General features: G+C 34.6%; 1 long non-coding RNA gene across 1 annotated transcript; it reads right to left on the reverse strand.

Moving 5' to 3' along the window:
• Nucleotides 1–2,647: 2,647 nt before the first annotated feature.
• LOC137013469 (uncharacterized) lies at nucleotides 2,648–9,928 on the reverse strand. Its single transcript, XR_010893735.1, has 3 exons — nucleotides 9,847–9,928; nucleotides 9,263–9,436; nucleotides 2,648–7,437 (listed from the first exon to the last, which is right to left on the reverse strand). It is a non-coding gene; the product is annotated as an uncharacterized lncRNA (long non-coding RNA).
• Nucleotides 9,929–16,910: the final 6,982 nt, after the last annotated feature.

The raw sequence follows: 16,910 nt of genomic DNA on the forward strand, positions 1-16,910 counted from the left end.
TCTTTTCTAGTTTTAATTTCAGTCATCTTTAAATGTATCTTATATATTAGTGTGGTATTAAAATCTTTTCAGCCACATGTTATATGATTAACTAATGAATGAACCGAAGCAGATCTGTGTTCCTATATTCGAAGGGAAATGATGCATTTACACACACACAAAAAAAAATGCCTTTACAAAGCCGCCACCTGTTGGACTGGTACTGTAATTACACATGTATTTTTGGGAGGGGTTTCGGTAGTTTAGATGTGCTGGTTAAATTTGAATTTTAAACAGTAAAATAAAATAATACAGTAAAAAATATGAATCCTGTTGTCAGCGTTTTTACATTCATACATAGCTAAATGTTTCCTCATGAAAATCATAGCAGCCTACACATGTAAACTAATTCAAACCAACAAACAGCGTATGGTTTATTTATATACACATTTATATTTATTTTTGTATGAGTAGCCAGCCTAAAATCAAATACAATTTTGAGTTTATCCCGTAATTAAACTCTTGTGTCACGTGGTTTTGGTAGTAGTAACTACGGCAACGTCGACGCAATGGACTATCAGCTTCCTTTTTTTTTTTTTGTGTGTCATTGACCGCTATAGGCCTATATTATTGAAATAATGGCGGTAATTATTAGTGTAAACCTACTAAAACGGACTCAAATGACGTTATAGTTTGTCTGACATCCAAAAGTGGAGATGAAGCCTTATACCAGCGTCGTTAGACCCAAACTGATGTCACTGCCAACTGAATCTCGTCTGATGATGGACATTACAGACGCGCGACCCAGTTATTCTTCCAACATCTCCACTCCTCCAGTTTCTGGATGTTACACGGCTGCTGAAACCAGGATGAATGTTTTCTCACCGAGGCAGAAATATCCATACAGTCCGAGATGTGAGTCATTTTTATAGGCTATAAGAGTAGTTAATGTCTCTCCAACAAGATACAATAACATTCCGTTGATGCATTTATAAAGTTCAAGAACCTGCAGGTAATAAACTGTATCCGGTGTTTTATTAACTTGTACATTTAATTTTTAACATGAAATTGTAGATTCCAGGGATTTAGAGCCTCACAGTTCTATTACTGATGGGTGAGTAGACTAACAAAACCAAAATACAACGATTTTTATATGCTGATACGTTGTTGTTGTTGTTGTTGTTTTTGTGTGTTCTTTGAAGATTGTATATTAATATGGCAATCGTTCTGTATGTTTTGTCAGGTTTTTACCTCAACTTCCATAGAAACCTATGTAAATATTGAGATAATACGTGGTTTTTGGTCACTAAAGTTGCCAAGTGGATTTCTGAATAAACACTTAGTAATGGCAGAATGAAGACAGCTATCTTCTTTTCTTCGTGTCTTTACAACTTCTCAGGCCTCTGCTTCCATTGTTAGCCAAAGGCCGGTCAGCAATCACCAAATGTACCACACAAAACAATGTGTCCGACAGTGATATTTCTGGCCGTCATTTTTTATTTGATAATCGATGGAGAAATGGAACGTACATCACCAATGATATAAGAGGTATTTCTCCTTCTTTCCATTTATAAGACATGAATTATGCCTGAGACATTTATTGTATTATCATTATTAGTATACAAATGAGAAAAATGTCAGAGAAAGTCTCTTAGTACGATGTTTAGTCAGATTATGATACTGTCACATCATTATTTGATGAGATGGAACAAATGTGTAATTGGTAGTTTCAGTGTGGTAACCAGTAGATGGCGCTCACAACATTCACATGAGTATTTTTGCAGCACATTTAAATTAGTCTATCAGCATAAAACAATCTCTTTTGATCCAAGTAAATTTGGTCAGGGAATGCTTTTGCAGTTATTTTAGATAAAAGTGGTTAGATGACCACTCAAGAAGCTTTAAATGTTTGTAAATGTTTTTTTTTTATTATTATTACTATTATTTTCCCAAGCAGACGGTGTTCTGATTAACCACAACCCCTCAAGTCCACTTTCTCAGGAATTCCATGTTTATCATTCTCACAATTTAACCAGATTTGCTAACCGCAAAGAACTTTCCCCGCGTGACCCAAGACCAAATATTTGCGGGTGAGTTCTTCAAGACTGCTTAAGTACTGCAATATTATAATTTTTTGTTTTTCATTTACTAATATTCTTTGCATCAATTCCAGGTCTGAATATCTGACCTCATTTCCATCAGTTCTATTACCAGCCACCAGCCCATCTGTCAGTGGACGACTCTGTTTATCACAAAACTATAAAAACAGGTAACAATAATTCATTCTTTGCATTTGGCTATGCATATGTGTACTGTTTATTGTATAATTAGTTTACTCTCTTTTTGTATTATTTGCTTCTTTTTTTTTCAGGCCAAGGGTAACAAACAGAGCTCGCAATCTCGTCCCTGTTGGTGCTAACAACAAAAGTGAGCATTTCATTTTTAACAAGTTAGCAGTGATCAACTGATTTATTGTCATTTAACAAGTGATAACTATTGAATAAAACATAACGGAATGAAAACATTAATAAAACATAAGATTGCAACTTTTTATCTCACAATTCTGACTTTATACCTTGCAATTCAGAGTTTATATCTTACAATTCTGAGGAAAAAAAAAAGTGAATTACGACATTTAAACACAATTGTGAGTTATAAAGTCCTAATTGCGACATAAACTCCCAATTCTGAGAAGAAAAAGAAAATCAGAACTGTGAGATACAAGAAAAAAGGCTGAATTCTGAGTTATAAACTCGAAATTGCAAAAAATAAAGTCAGAATTGCTAGTTTATATTTCGCAATTGTGTTTTTTTCTTAGAATTGTGAGATATAAACTCGCAATTGCGAGTTATAAAGTCCGAATTGCAACTCACAATGCAACTCGCAGTTACCTTTTTTTATTTTTTTATTCCGTGGCGGAAACAAGCTTCCATAGATAACTCTTATAAGTAGAGTATTGTTTTAAGCTTATTTATGTCAGTTGGTGCTGGTAAACTGACATGGCTTAGACTAAGCCAGGATTAAGCCTTAGTTCAATTCGGGTATTTAAGCAGCTTTTATAAACATACCTTAGAAGAAAAAATTACTTGTGTGCATATTGAGACAAAACAATGGCTCTGACAAATTTTAAGAAATGTCAGTAAAAGTTACTTTTAGTTAAAATAGCTCAAACATGCATTTTAGTCTGGGACTAGGCTTAAGCCTTGTCTGTAAAACTGTGCTATTTAGGTATTTGCTCAGTGTATAACAGGTAAGATCTCTCGCTTCACTCCTGTTAGAGATTCAGAACGCAAACATTGATGAATTTCACATGTGTTATTCATAAACTCATAAACATTACTTAACACTTAAGTATACACACACCTCTCATCCTCCCTGCCAGACACAAGGACATTATTCAAATCCCCAGTCTTTTGTATGAGGTGAACGTTACCTGTGTAAACTTGAATAAGCAAACTGTGCTCTTGTCTAACCAGCCTGTGGGTCGGTAATTGTTTTTCAGGCCAGTCGTACCCTGATCCACACTTGGGTGCCTCGGCATCTTTTGTTCAGAGGCTCACTGAGATTTCCTGTCTGGAAGCAGAAACAGTCCGGCAGGAGAAAACGAAGAGACTCAGGAAGATCAATAGGCAGGACTCTAAATAGGAGTTCAGTAGCCAAAGAGGAAACACATGACACCTGAAATCACAACTGTGCCAATTAAATAAAGTCAGGGGGAAAACCTGAGAGGTACAGAGTGTTGTAGTGCAGACACTTATTACAATATTTTATTATAGCTACAGTGAATATAAAAAGTCTATACACCCCTGTTAAAACAGCTGGTTTTTGTGTTGTAAAAATTAAACAAAGATAAATCATATCAGAACTTTTGCACCTTTAATGTAAAAATTACAATCTATGCAGTGCCAATGAAAACCAAAGAAGACTTAAAAGAAGCTAACTGCACAATTGTGCAAACCCTTTTAAAATTGTGTGTGTGGCTGTGTTCAGAATGAACTAATCAACAAGCTCATATGACGCTCTGTCCGAAATCGCATACTGTATAGTAGTACTACATTTGGTTTGAAACTTATTTTGCGACCATTAAGTCAAATCACCTTAATTTATATAGCGCTTAAATACAATACAGATTGTTTCAAAGCATCTTTACAGTGATAATAGAGGGAAAAAATGATTCAATGATCCAAACAGAGTTCAATTCTGCTGTAAAGCAGATCTAAAAAGACAATACTAAACAGTCATTATTCAGTTGAAATATACGGAGCCCTAAAGGGACATGGTGAAGGAAAATGGAGGAAAAATTATTTGTCAATGTTTTTGCGTTCCCTCATGAAAACTTTTACGTTTCACCTAGAAACTTTGCGTTCAAAGAGCAAAAAAGTACAGAGCCTTGCACATGATATACAGAAAAAAAAGTAAATCGTGCTCACGATTTACTAATCTGTTCCCTCGATTTACTGAATCTTGCTCACAATTTCCTATTTAGTTCCCTTGATTTGCTAAATCGTGTGCACGCTTTCCTATTTCGTTGCTAAACCGTGCACGTGATTTCCTATTTCGCTCCCTCCATTTGCTAAATTGTGCGTGCGATTTCCTGTTTCGTTCCCTCCACTTGCTAAATCATGCACAAGATTTCCTATTTCATTGCTAAACTGTGAGCGCGATTTCCTATTTCATTTCCTCCATTCGCTAAATTGTGCGCAGTTTCCTATTTCGTTCCCTCCACTTCCTAAATCATGCACACGATTTTCTATTTCGTTCCTTCCATTTGCTAAATTGTGCACACGATTTCCCATTTCGTTCCTTCCATTTGCTAAATTGTGCACATGATTTCCTATTTTGTTCCCTCAATTTGCTAAATCATGCGCACAATTTCCTATTTCATTCCCTCCACTTCCTAAAATTGTGCACACGATTTCCTATTTAGTTTCCTCCATTCGCTAACTCATGAGCACAATTTCCTATTTTGTTCCCTCCATTCGATAAATCGTGCACACGATTTCCCATTTCGTTCCTTCCATTTGCTAAATTGTGCGCATGATTTCCTATTTTGTTCCCTCAATTTGATAAATCGTGCACACGATTTCCCATTTCGTTCCCTCCATTTGATAAATCGTGCATATGATTTCCTATTTTGTTCCCTCAATTTGCTAAATCGTGTACAGTTTTGTTCCCTCCACTTCCTAAATCGTGCGCACAATTTCCTATTTCGTTCCCTCCACTTCCTAAAATCGTGTGCACGATTCCCTATTTCATTTCCTCCATTTGCTAAATCGTGAGCACAATTTCCTATTTCGTTCCCTCCATTCGATAAATCGTGCACACGATTTCCTATTTCGTTCCTTCCATTTGCTAAATTGTGTGCATGATTTCCTGTTTCATTCCCTCCATTTGCTAAATTGTGTGCTTGATTTCCTATTTTGTTCCCTCCGTTTGCTAAATCGTGCGCGCGATTTCCTATTTCGTTCCCTCCATTCACTAAATCATGCGCACAATTTCCCATTTCATTCCCTCCACTTCCTAAAATCATGCACACAATTTCCTATTTCGTTTCCTCCATTTGCTAAATCGTGTGCACGATTTCCTATTTCGTTCGATTTAGCAAATCGAGGGAAAAAATTAGTAAATCGTGTGCACGATCTAGCCTAAAATGTATTTTTCTGCATGTCATGTGCTGGGCTCTGTACAAAAAGTTTTGCGAGTGAACGCAAAGTTACTCAGGGGAACGCAATGGTTTTGCATGCAAATGTAAAGATTATCAGGGGAACACAAAACATTTGCAAGAAAACATAAAAGCATTGACTTATTTTTCCTCCCATCCCATATTTTTTTCCACCTCCATGTCCCTTAGAGGCTCCGTAGAAATCAGTATGTTCTCTATGAAATCCGGATCTACTACATCCGCCATGTTGTCATTGTCATGTGACCTACGGCATCAGTTGCGTCTCTTTACATTCACAAATCCTCTGGCCTCATGGGATAGTAAAGTACCCATCGAATGCGCACTTCTGAATCTTGCTGGAAGTAATATAGGTCACTGTTTTATGAATATGAATTTGGACATGCTACTCGACTCACACACTGTTTTTCGCATACTACATAGTAGGGAAGTATAGGCATATTAGGATGCAGCATGAAACCGTAGACACACATGGTCTCACCTGAAGTAACTCCAAACTCCAAATAAATCTCAGCTGTTCCTGAAAGATTTTTCTGAGAGCCATGGTCCACAAAGAGCTTACAAAGCATCAACATGATCTCATTGTTTATAGCAGCGTTGCCCAGTCCTGTTCCTGGAGATACTTCCTGCCAAGTTCAGCTCCAACACTGATCAAACTCAACAGAACCATCTTATTAAGATCTTCAGGGGCACTTGATAATTACAGGTGTGTTCTATCAGGGTTGGAGCTGAAGTCTGCAGGTACAGTAGGTAGATCTCCAGGAACAGGATTGGGCACCCTTGCTTTAAAAGAATTGATCAGGTGAGGGTTACAAAAACATTTCCAAGGCATTAATATACTATGGAACAGTGAAGACAGTCATCAGCAAGTACAGAAAGTAGGGTGTCCCTCTAAAATTGATGAGAGGACAAAGATAAAACTGGTCAGAGAGGCTGTCAAGAGGCCTACAGCAACATTAAAAGAGTTGCAGCTCTTTCTGGTTGTACTGGTTGCTCTCTACATGTGACAACAGTATTCTCCATCTGTCTGGGCTATGAGTTATCTTTGTTTAAATTTTTACATCACAGCTGTTTTAACAGGGATGTGTAGACTTTTTTATATCCTCTGTAATTATAAATAAAAATGGTGGTTGTAGCAACCCATTACATTTCTGGTGTAAAACTATCAGGGATTGTTGAATTTGAAATCAAATTCACCTGAAAGTGTATTTTGTATTTGCCAAGCATAACTGCCTTAATAATGCCTTATACTACAGCACTTATATGTTGTCTATGTCATGTTGCATATATGGAAAAACATTTGTTTTGTGCACTTCCTTGAGTAATCACTTTTTAAGTAAGTAATGTAATTATGATTATATGCAACTTTTTTGTCAAAGAAGCAAGTTGCTTCAACATTATCAAAAAGTTATTTTATTAGTGGCTCTTGGAACTGCAATATTAAACAAAGTGAAACTATAAGTGTATTATATTTTTGATTCACATATTTGATAGTCTCATATATCAGACAGTAGCAATCACAAACAAAGGGCTGCTGTATGTTTTAGCTGCTAACATACAGTACATTACAGATAGAGCAGCAGTTTAATGCAGGTGGCAGGCTGCATCTTTGTGCAGGTTGTCCAAGAGAGCGTGAGAGAGCTTCATTCTACACCAAAGTGTCTTTTGTCAAAAGGAAAAGGGCCAGGTTGATTCGGTTCAAGACAAGGTTGGCACATTCTGGGCAGAGAGAAGAGACATAATGTCTTTTGGCTTCAAGATTTCATTACAGAAGCCACCTGCAATGAGAACCAGATTATTATTACTATTATTATTATTATTAATCAATAAATAAATTTAATCATATGCATTTTAATGGAAATGATTTCCAGAAGGCTAATTATATTATTATTAATAGTATTATTATTATTAATCAAATGGATTACATTATGTATTTATTTCTAAATGGTAATGATTTCTAGAGGGTGATTTATTATTATTAATTAACTAACTAATTATTAAAATTAATTAATTAAAAAGTATTATTATTGTTATTATTATTATTAAATAAATAAAATTATATTTTAAAATGGTAATGATTTATTTTATTTAGTTGTTATATTATTAATCAATAAATTAATTACATTGTTTAAAACAGTAATCAGTTATAGAGAGTTGTTTATTATTAATAATCATTACATTACTTTATTATTTATTTAAATGGTAATGATTTATAGAGGGTTATCTTATTATTATTTTAAATCAATAAATTAAATTATTTGTTTAAAATGGTAATGATTTATAGAGGGTTGTTTTATTATGTTATTACTCAAATAAATAAATGTAATTATGTTTTAAATGGTAATGATTGATAGAGGGTTGTTTATTGTTAGTAATAATCAATAAATTATTATTATTATTTTTTTAATTTTAATGATTTCTAGAGGGTTTTTATCATTAGTAATATTAATCAATAAATTAATTAAATTATTTATTATTTGTTTAAAATTGTAATGATTTCTAGAGGGTTTGTTATTAGTAGTAGTAGTAGTAGTAGTAGAAGTAGTAGTAGTATATAAGGTGCAATATGTAATATTTTTGCAGTAAAATATCCAAAAACCACTAGGCCATGTGTTATATATTTTGTTCTCTTGAGTTCTTACAATATCCCAAAATTCCAACTATTTGTAAATTGTGAGAAAATTGCATTTTTAACCAAGGCTCCGGGACATGTGAGGAGTCGCCTTTCAATTGCGTCATACCCACGTTACCCTCGGTTTCCGGTTTTATTATGTAGAAACCATGGAAACACCAAAGACGCTTTAATATTACATGTTTTAATAGACAAGGGAACAACTGTTTGGTTACGTTTATAGACAGAAAACTAATTGTTGTTATATACAGTAGCTCAACACGTTTAGTCTTATTGTTTAAATCCAATTTTCTTGATTTTTTGTGAGTACCATGCTTTATCATGCCTCAGAGAAAAACACTATTTTGTCAAGTAGCTAACATAGCAATCAGATGTAGCTTTATTTTTAGTAACAGTAATACAGCATTTTCTCCATCATACAATACGTTTTAAAATGAATTGCATGCCATTTATCAACACAAGCCATCCAGCATTTATTAATGATATTCTAAAATTGATCTTACTACAGTGTGCAACAGTGTCTCACAGCAGCCGCCGAGCGAACGCACAGAGTAACATTATAACATCATTTCAACACACTCAAATGTATCTAATATGATAAACAGAGCTGCGTTACCTCATACTCATGACCGGAAAAGCGGAAGCAGCGGCAGCGACTCTGACATAATAAAAGTTCAGCTGCTCGTGGCGCGTGTTGAGCAATCGCTCCAGCGGCCTTGTTCAGCTCCCACAACACTCTGTCCTGCTCTGCATGAACATGATTTCTTCCCGAGTCCTATCCCGATTGTTTCCACCGGCTGTGATGTGAAGACCACATGTCCCAAGATTACGCACTTAAACTTTGCGTCATCAAGCTACGCCTTTGTTTTGAATAGGCCTCTAGCGGACAGAAATCTTACATATTGCACCTTTAACAATTAAAACATTTATTTATTTAGCAAAGTCACTTTTAACTTTTTTATTTTAATCACCAAGAATGTATTGATTTCTACAGTTCTGTCTGAAGAGGTGCCGATATCTGTAGACGTGAAAAGAGTGTTTCAGACATTTGCTGTGATCCAAAGTGAGCATGCTGCTCAAGCACTCTTGATGGCTTTTTTTTTCCGAGAGTACCCTGGCTTTCAACTTTAGTCAATCAAAATGACCTGAAACAAACAGTAAACAAAGAGTTCTTTAATAAAGGCTGTCGTAGACCTGCCCACAAGAGGTTTATAATTTCAGCTCAGCTCGTTTTAACTCACTCCAAATCAGCCTGACTCACATACACTACAGTTCAGAACCCTTATAAAGGTTTCTCGTCTTCGAAGTAGTTTAAAACTCGGTATGGAATAATGCCCATGGTTAAATACATGATAAAGTGACAATCTTTATGAAATTTGAAGAGTAAATTAGGATGCGGACCTGTGAAATGATGACGAGCATTATGTATGAAAATACAAGATATTTGACTTTTGTGGCCCATAAAGTGACCACAAACTCCAGTGACATGTGCACTGGAAAGGAATGCGACCCAGTCAGGTTAATGGTAATGATATACTTCAGTAAGTTCACTCACAGAGAGTAGACAGTGTCCTCCTCTATCTTCATGAATCTGAGAATGGAGACGGTGCCCAAGCCAAACCTAAACACAGCCAAATCCACAAATCAAAAGGCCCAGATTTGGCAAGAGTTTTGAGGGTTTGCTCAATAGAACGGTTCAAAAGTCCAGTTCAAAGAGTGACTTTGATATATCAGGTGACATCAATATGTCCAGTATAAAACATAAGAAAGCTTTTAGAGTTGCTTTAGTGTCTTTTTCTCAGGTAGGTTGGAGTGACATAAAATATTAAACTAATGCTTCTTTCTTTCTTTCTTTCTTCAAAATTGATCCATTTACTTTAAGACACATTCTTGGTCGTATTATGAGGGATTCATTTTATTCCAAAGAAAAAAGGGTGTCTTCTTTCATCAAAATGTAATAACTTGCTCTGCTTCTGAAATGACGTTCATTTTTTAGTTGACATCACCAGGTCTTCTTACTTTTCAGTCCTCACCTTTCTGTCATACAGAGGCCACCTTTCACAATCCAAACAATTCCTGGTGGATAAAATCAAGTCCTGCCCTTGCCCTACTTTTTTACTCATTTTTAAATGTTCCTGTTTTACTCAAAAATACCTCATGTTTCTGCTGTATAATAAGGCGTGAATGGCATTTCATGTTGAATTGAAACAATCTGAATGGTTTGAATGAAGTTTGTTTCAGTTCTGAGATTGCTACAGTTAAAAAGGGTTGCAGGCCTCTGGATACACTGGTAAATCATAATTATGAAATAAAAAGTCATAATTATGGCATACAAAGTCGTATTTATGAATTTGAAACTGACAAAAAGTCAGAATTAGCAGATAATGTCATAAATGATGTAAAAAGTCTGAATAATAACAAAAAGACAAAATTATGAAACAAAAATGTCAAAATGTCAAATGTCTCATAATGATTTAGTGTCATAATTTTTTGCCTCAAATATTAGTTGCCATCTCTTATCATTTCAACTTTTTGTCATCATTTTAACTCTTTATGTCATATATATGAATTAGTGTCTCATTATTTCAGCTTATGTCATAACTATGATTTACCGAAGCAGTTTCTTTCCTATTATGTGGTGGAAATGGGCTTCCATAGTGTCTGTCCTTAAATCCAATTAAAAAGGAATTAAAAATCTGAATACGATATAAAATGTCATAACTTTTTTGTAATAATTACTTTTCATGTCATAATTCTAACTTTGTCTAATAATTGTAGTCTAAACAACTTTTTATGTCCTCATTTCAACTTTTTATCTTTCATTTAACACAAATAAAAACTATTAAAGGCCATAAAAAGTCTGAATCAGAGTATGATATAAATTTGTGTTCAGAATCATAGACTTCTAGGCATCTTGCACTCATCTAGGTTATGTATTAAATGAGATTTGACTAATCACATTTGTCTTTTTCATTAAATGACAGTTGCAACTTAGACTTATTAACCATGACCCACTACTTTTGGTCAGGGTCAGAGAACATCCTGTACAACTTTACAACCTTCCCTCATGTGATAATGATGAGTAACACATCACTGGAACTCTGGATTCTGAAGAAAAAGTGTGAGAACTGTGAGAGTCAATCATGTTTTCACAGTCGACTGTTACAACAGAGCAGGGGTTACTGGTCTACTGTTACAGTCTGTCTTTAAAAAATGGCTGAACAAATGTTGTTATCTGAAATCTTCTGTCTAAAGTACAGTTTATCCCTCTATATATGCATTCTGGTTCACATGTCTATGACAGACTCTCTGTTCTGTCCATTGTCAACAATGAGGGCACACCTGCACCTTAGACAAACAGAAACAGGAGTCTGGTTCTCTACATTATCAAAGAGGAGAGTCAACAAACCACCAGACTGGAAACTGCCATACTAAACTGAAGAACTGAACATTAGATAAAAAGAAAAGAAAATATATACGGTTGCTGATATACAGCCAGTCCTGATATAATGCAGTTTTTTTTCACATGGGATTCGGAATTTAAGGCCCGTTCACAGCAAGTATGATAAATATAAAGATAACTATAACAATAACTATTGTGTCCACACCGATGAACGATAACAGTCTGATATTCTAAGCTCACGCGCTGCGGTTTCAAAGTGTGCACAACATGTTTTTGCTGTTCTTGTTGCAGTTACACGGCTTTAACCAGCAGATGTCCTCAGCGTGCTATGTTTTGAGTGAATAGCTAGTGTAATCGATCTAATCTAACAGTGAATTTAGCTGACAAAGTCAATATTGCGGAATAAAAACAACACGTAATAATTTCACTGCAACTTTAAAGGAAGCAAGACAATGTTGTCGAAACTAGCGCTGGATATCTGAGGTAATTTTTATGATACACCGTTTGCTAGCTTGGTATAATGATCTCACGATTTATTCCAAGGGTATGACTGATTGTTTTCCATATATATTAATTTTCTTTAAAGTATCAGATGAGGGGTTGATTTGTCAAAAAAAGGTGGCTTTTTCTGGACCTTGGTGAATAACTTCTCCTCAATGTCATCTGCTATTTTAAATTTGCGCGCCCTTAAATTAGAATGGATTCTGATTGGCTGTCAGTGTTTTATCATTCAACAGCTGGAAAACAAAAAAATGGCCCCGTTGTGAAAGTGGCCCAAAGATATCGTCTAAAAACTAATTCAGGGGACCTTTAGTCATTACTTAAATATATATATTGTTGTGAAATAAAAAATCAAGTTCTGAAATGCTGTTAGACTTTTTACGTGTAATTGTTATTTTATTGAGCTTGGATGAAACACAAATTATGCCTATTGATTCGAAATACTATCATGACTTGTCATAGTTTAATATTTTCAGTTAATCAAAAATATTTAATTTTAAGTTCTGTTAATGTAAAATACAATCTGATGACGTGTAAACGTGTTTCGTTGTTTTGAGTTGTATGAACACTTCTTTTAATTTAGACGAACTATATATATATATATATATAGTTATATATATATATATATAACTATATATATATATATATATATATCTTCCAAGGGTTTTTTCCCTCCTAGGACTTTTTTCCCAATGCTAGCACGCTGGGTTTTTCTCCTAGGGGTTTTTTTCCACCCCTGGGAGTCAGCCGACATTGGCTTAATGTAGCACCATCTTGTATATGTTACATATTACCACGCTTGCTTGTACAGCTTATTTTTACCACTTCCCTTTTTTCTGTGCTTCTAATATGTAAAGCTGCTTTGAAACAATTACCAATTGTAAAAGCGCTATATAAATAAATTTGACTTGACTTGACTTGACAAGCGGTGCTTGGTAAGTTAGTTACTTAGAAATGCGTTTTATTGTGTCCAAAAAGCGTCTTCACCTTACTTAAAACATTATGTTGGATCAACTCAAAATATTGCTTTGAATTAATGTAATTCTCCCATTTTGCTTAAGTTAAAAATTCTAGTGGAAAATGTTAACATATTTTTTTTTGTTGTTGAACCAATGTTTTATTTTTAGAGTGTAGCTGTGGTGTGGACAGTGCTATTCTTTTTTATGTAGAACGATTTTTTGAACTATATCTTTATCGTTATCTTTATTATCATTCTTGGTGTGAACAGGCCTTTATAGGGATTCTGTGGAAAACTTGAGAGAAAAGCAAAATTTTGCGCAAAATAATGATATTTATTGCACTTTAATTATAAATCTGATAGGGGGAAAATATATGCTGCAAATTAATATAAAAGCAAATATTTACCAGATATTTTAAAGGGGTGGTTGATTATGATTTCACTTTTTTAACTTTAGTTAGTGTGTAATGTTGCTGTTAGAGCATAAACAACATCTGCCAAGTTAGGATGCTCAAAGTTCATTGCAAAGGGAGATATTTTATTTAAAAAAATTCTCTGTTTAAGGACTACAATGAGCTTCTTCCCGGGTTAATGACATCACTAACCCTACAATTTACATAAACCCTGCCCCCGAGAACAAGCAACAAAGAGGTGAGGCCATGGTAATGTAATAAGGTATAACACAATAGCATGTCATAAAATCAAGATGACAACATAAGTCATAACCGTAATTAAACTAAACTATACCTGCTCAGTCTTCATGCAGCATATATTTTCTGGCTGTGTAGGCATACAACAGTTCCCACACGAGATTATGTATAGATTATCATGACAGAATATGCTAATGAATGACTTTAAGATATCCCACATCAGCTATAAAATTCATCAACTAACCATTCAGAAACATCATGTTGCATTCTAGACGTTGTCACTTCTTGAGTCTCTCCGTCATTGTCCGACTCCAGTTTAAACATAAAAGGCTGAAAAGTTCTGAGGTAATCTGCACTGCTAACATGAGCTCTTGAAACTCCACCCTCTTTTTGGGAGCAAGAGCAGCTAATTTGCATTTAAAGAGACACACACAAAAACAGAGTGTTTTTGCTCACCCCCAAAGTGTGACAAATTTAACATGCTATAAAAACATGATCTGTGGGGTATTTTGAGCTAAAACTTCAAATACACACTCTGGGGACTTCAGAGACTTATTTTACATCTTGTAAAAGTGGCATTATATGACCCCTTTGAAGGTGCCCTAGATTGTTTTTTTACAAGATGTAATATAAGTCCTAGGTGTCCCCTGAATGTGTCTGTGAAGTTTCAGCTCAAAATACCCCATAGATTTGTTTAAATTAATTTTTTTAACTGCCTATTTTGGGGCATCATTAACTATGCACTGATTTACACTCGGCGCCGCCCCTTTAAGAGATGCGTTTCCTCTGCCACACGAGCTGTCGACTATATTACAGCGCATTTACAAAGTTCACACAGCTAATATAACCCTTAAATGGATCTTTACAAGATGTCCGTCATGCATGCTGTGTGCATACATCGAATCATGTGAGTAAAGTATTTATTTAGATGGTTACGTTTGATTTTGTGTGAGTTTGAGGCTATGCTCCGTGGCTAAAGCTAACATTACACACTGTTGGAGAGATTTATAAAGAATGAAGTTGTGTTTATGAATTATACAGACTGCACGTGTTTAAAAATGAAAATAGCAACGACTCTCGTCTCCGTGAATACAGTAAGAAACGATGGTAACTTTAACCACATTTAACAGTACATTAGCAACATGCTAATGAAACATTTAGAAAGACAATTTACAAATATCACTAAAAATATCATGTTATCATGGATCATGTCAGTTATTATTGCTCCATCTGCCATTTTTCGCTGTTGTTCTTGCTTGCTTACCTTGTCTGTGCACAGATCCAGCCGTTAATACTGCCTTTCCTTGTCTAATGCGTCGAATGGGCTGGCATTATGCAAATATTGGGGTCATACATATTAATGAGCCCGACTGTTACTTAACAGTTGGTGTTGTGTTGAGATCCGAGTGTTTTCCGGAAGTCTTTTAAACAGTTGAGATTTACATAAGAAGGAGGAAACAATGGAGTTTGAAACTCAATGTATGTCTTTTCCATGTACTGAACTCTTGTTATTTAACAATGCCAAGATAAATTCAATTTTTCATTCGAGGGCACCTTTAATAATTTGCTTTGAATTTAGTACAGTGACAATATAAATGACAATTAGTTCATTTTGGAAAAACATCTTTATAAAATATCATTTTTAATATTTTTTTCAGTGTGAATTAAGTTTTTGTACTCTAATGTTCAAAACTTTCAGTTCAGCAAGATTTTTTTTTTTTTTTTTTTTTTTTTTTTTAGAAATTAATTATCTTATTCAACAAGGATGCATTATAAATTCATCAAAAGTGATAGTACTGTGAAAAAAGTGATAGGGTGTTGTTACTGAGCACCAAATCTGAAGTCTGGACGGCTGCCGAAAATTCAGCTTCCATCACAAGAATAAATTTCATTTTAAAATGTATTAAACAGAAAACAGTTGTAATAATATTTCACAACACTACTGTTTCTACTATAATTGTAATAAAATACAGTGTTGTTGAGCACAAACCTCTTTCAAAATATTTAAAATCTTATCACAAACTTTTGAACAGTAGCGTAGATGAAAATGTATAATAACTGCTTTATATTAGCATTGCTGAAATCTTTCCAAAGATGTCATCATCTTTAGGGGTCCTCTGGCAACACTGCTATGGGACTGGTTTGATTTAGTGTTTATTTGCATTAGTTGGTATCAACATTGGCAGTTTGTATCCAGGACGATTTTTCTCTGTGGTATGCATAACACTGACATGACCCCACATAACGCCCTTTCACTTACACACAAACACCAACCACTCTTACACACACAATGCATCTTAATGCAACTAAACATGTTTAATGCATAAAGTCCATTCAAACATCCAAAGAATGACACAAATGATCCTGTATTTCAGATTCCAGAGTCATACAAGACTAAAGACAGTTGCTCAAAACATTTTTCAAGAGACAACAGGGAAACCAGGCACAAAATACAGTGTTTTGGTAAAAATTGACTTTTGCTGCCCTTTCAAACCACAGAAAGAATTTCTAAAGTTTTCTCAATCACACAATTTTCAAAATAAAATAGAAGGCTGATAAGCTTGATAAAAATTTATTATGCATTTACTATCAGAAACAGTTCACAAGGATACTTGCATATGAATGAGTATGTGCATTTGGGTTCCAGAAGTAAAAACGGCATTCATTTTTTTTCTATTGGGAAAAAAATTATTTAACAATAACTTACAAATCTTTAAGGACAGACCTACTTTGAGCTACAAGGGGTCACGAGTGGTATTGTAGGATACAATACAAATACAAAGGAGAATACTTCAATAATATATAATGGAACACTAAGAAGAGGAAACGGAAACGCACCAGGAAATAAGACTACAAAAGACCACATAACATAATCAAAGACTGGACTGAAATTGAAGGCTTAAATACACAGCAAACAAGGGATTAACGAGACTAAATTAATAAAACACACCTGAACTGAGGACACTAATTAATCTGTAACCAAGACAAACAGGCAGGCACACAAGGAGAACTGAAACAATTTACTAACTAGAAAACTGACTAAGAAACTGAAGACAGGGAAAAAGCATAAAAACAGAACAAAAACAAACTCAAAACGTGACACAAAG

The sequence above is a fragment of the Chanodichthys erythropterus genome, chromosome 23 (assembly GCF_024489055.1).
Source record: "Chanodichthys erythropterus isolate Z2021 chromosome 23, ASM2448905v1, whole genome shotgun sequence".
NCBI classification, from domain to species: domain Eukaryota; kingdom Metazoa; phylum Chordata; class Actinopteri; order Cypriniformes; family Xenocyprididae; genus Chanodichthys; species Chanodichthys erythropterus.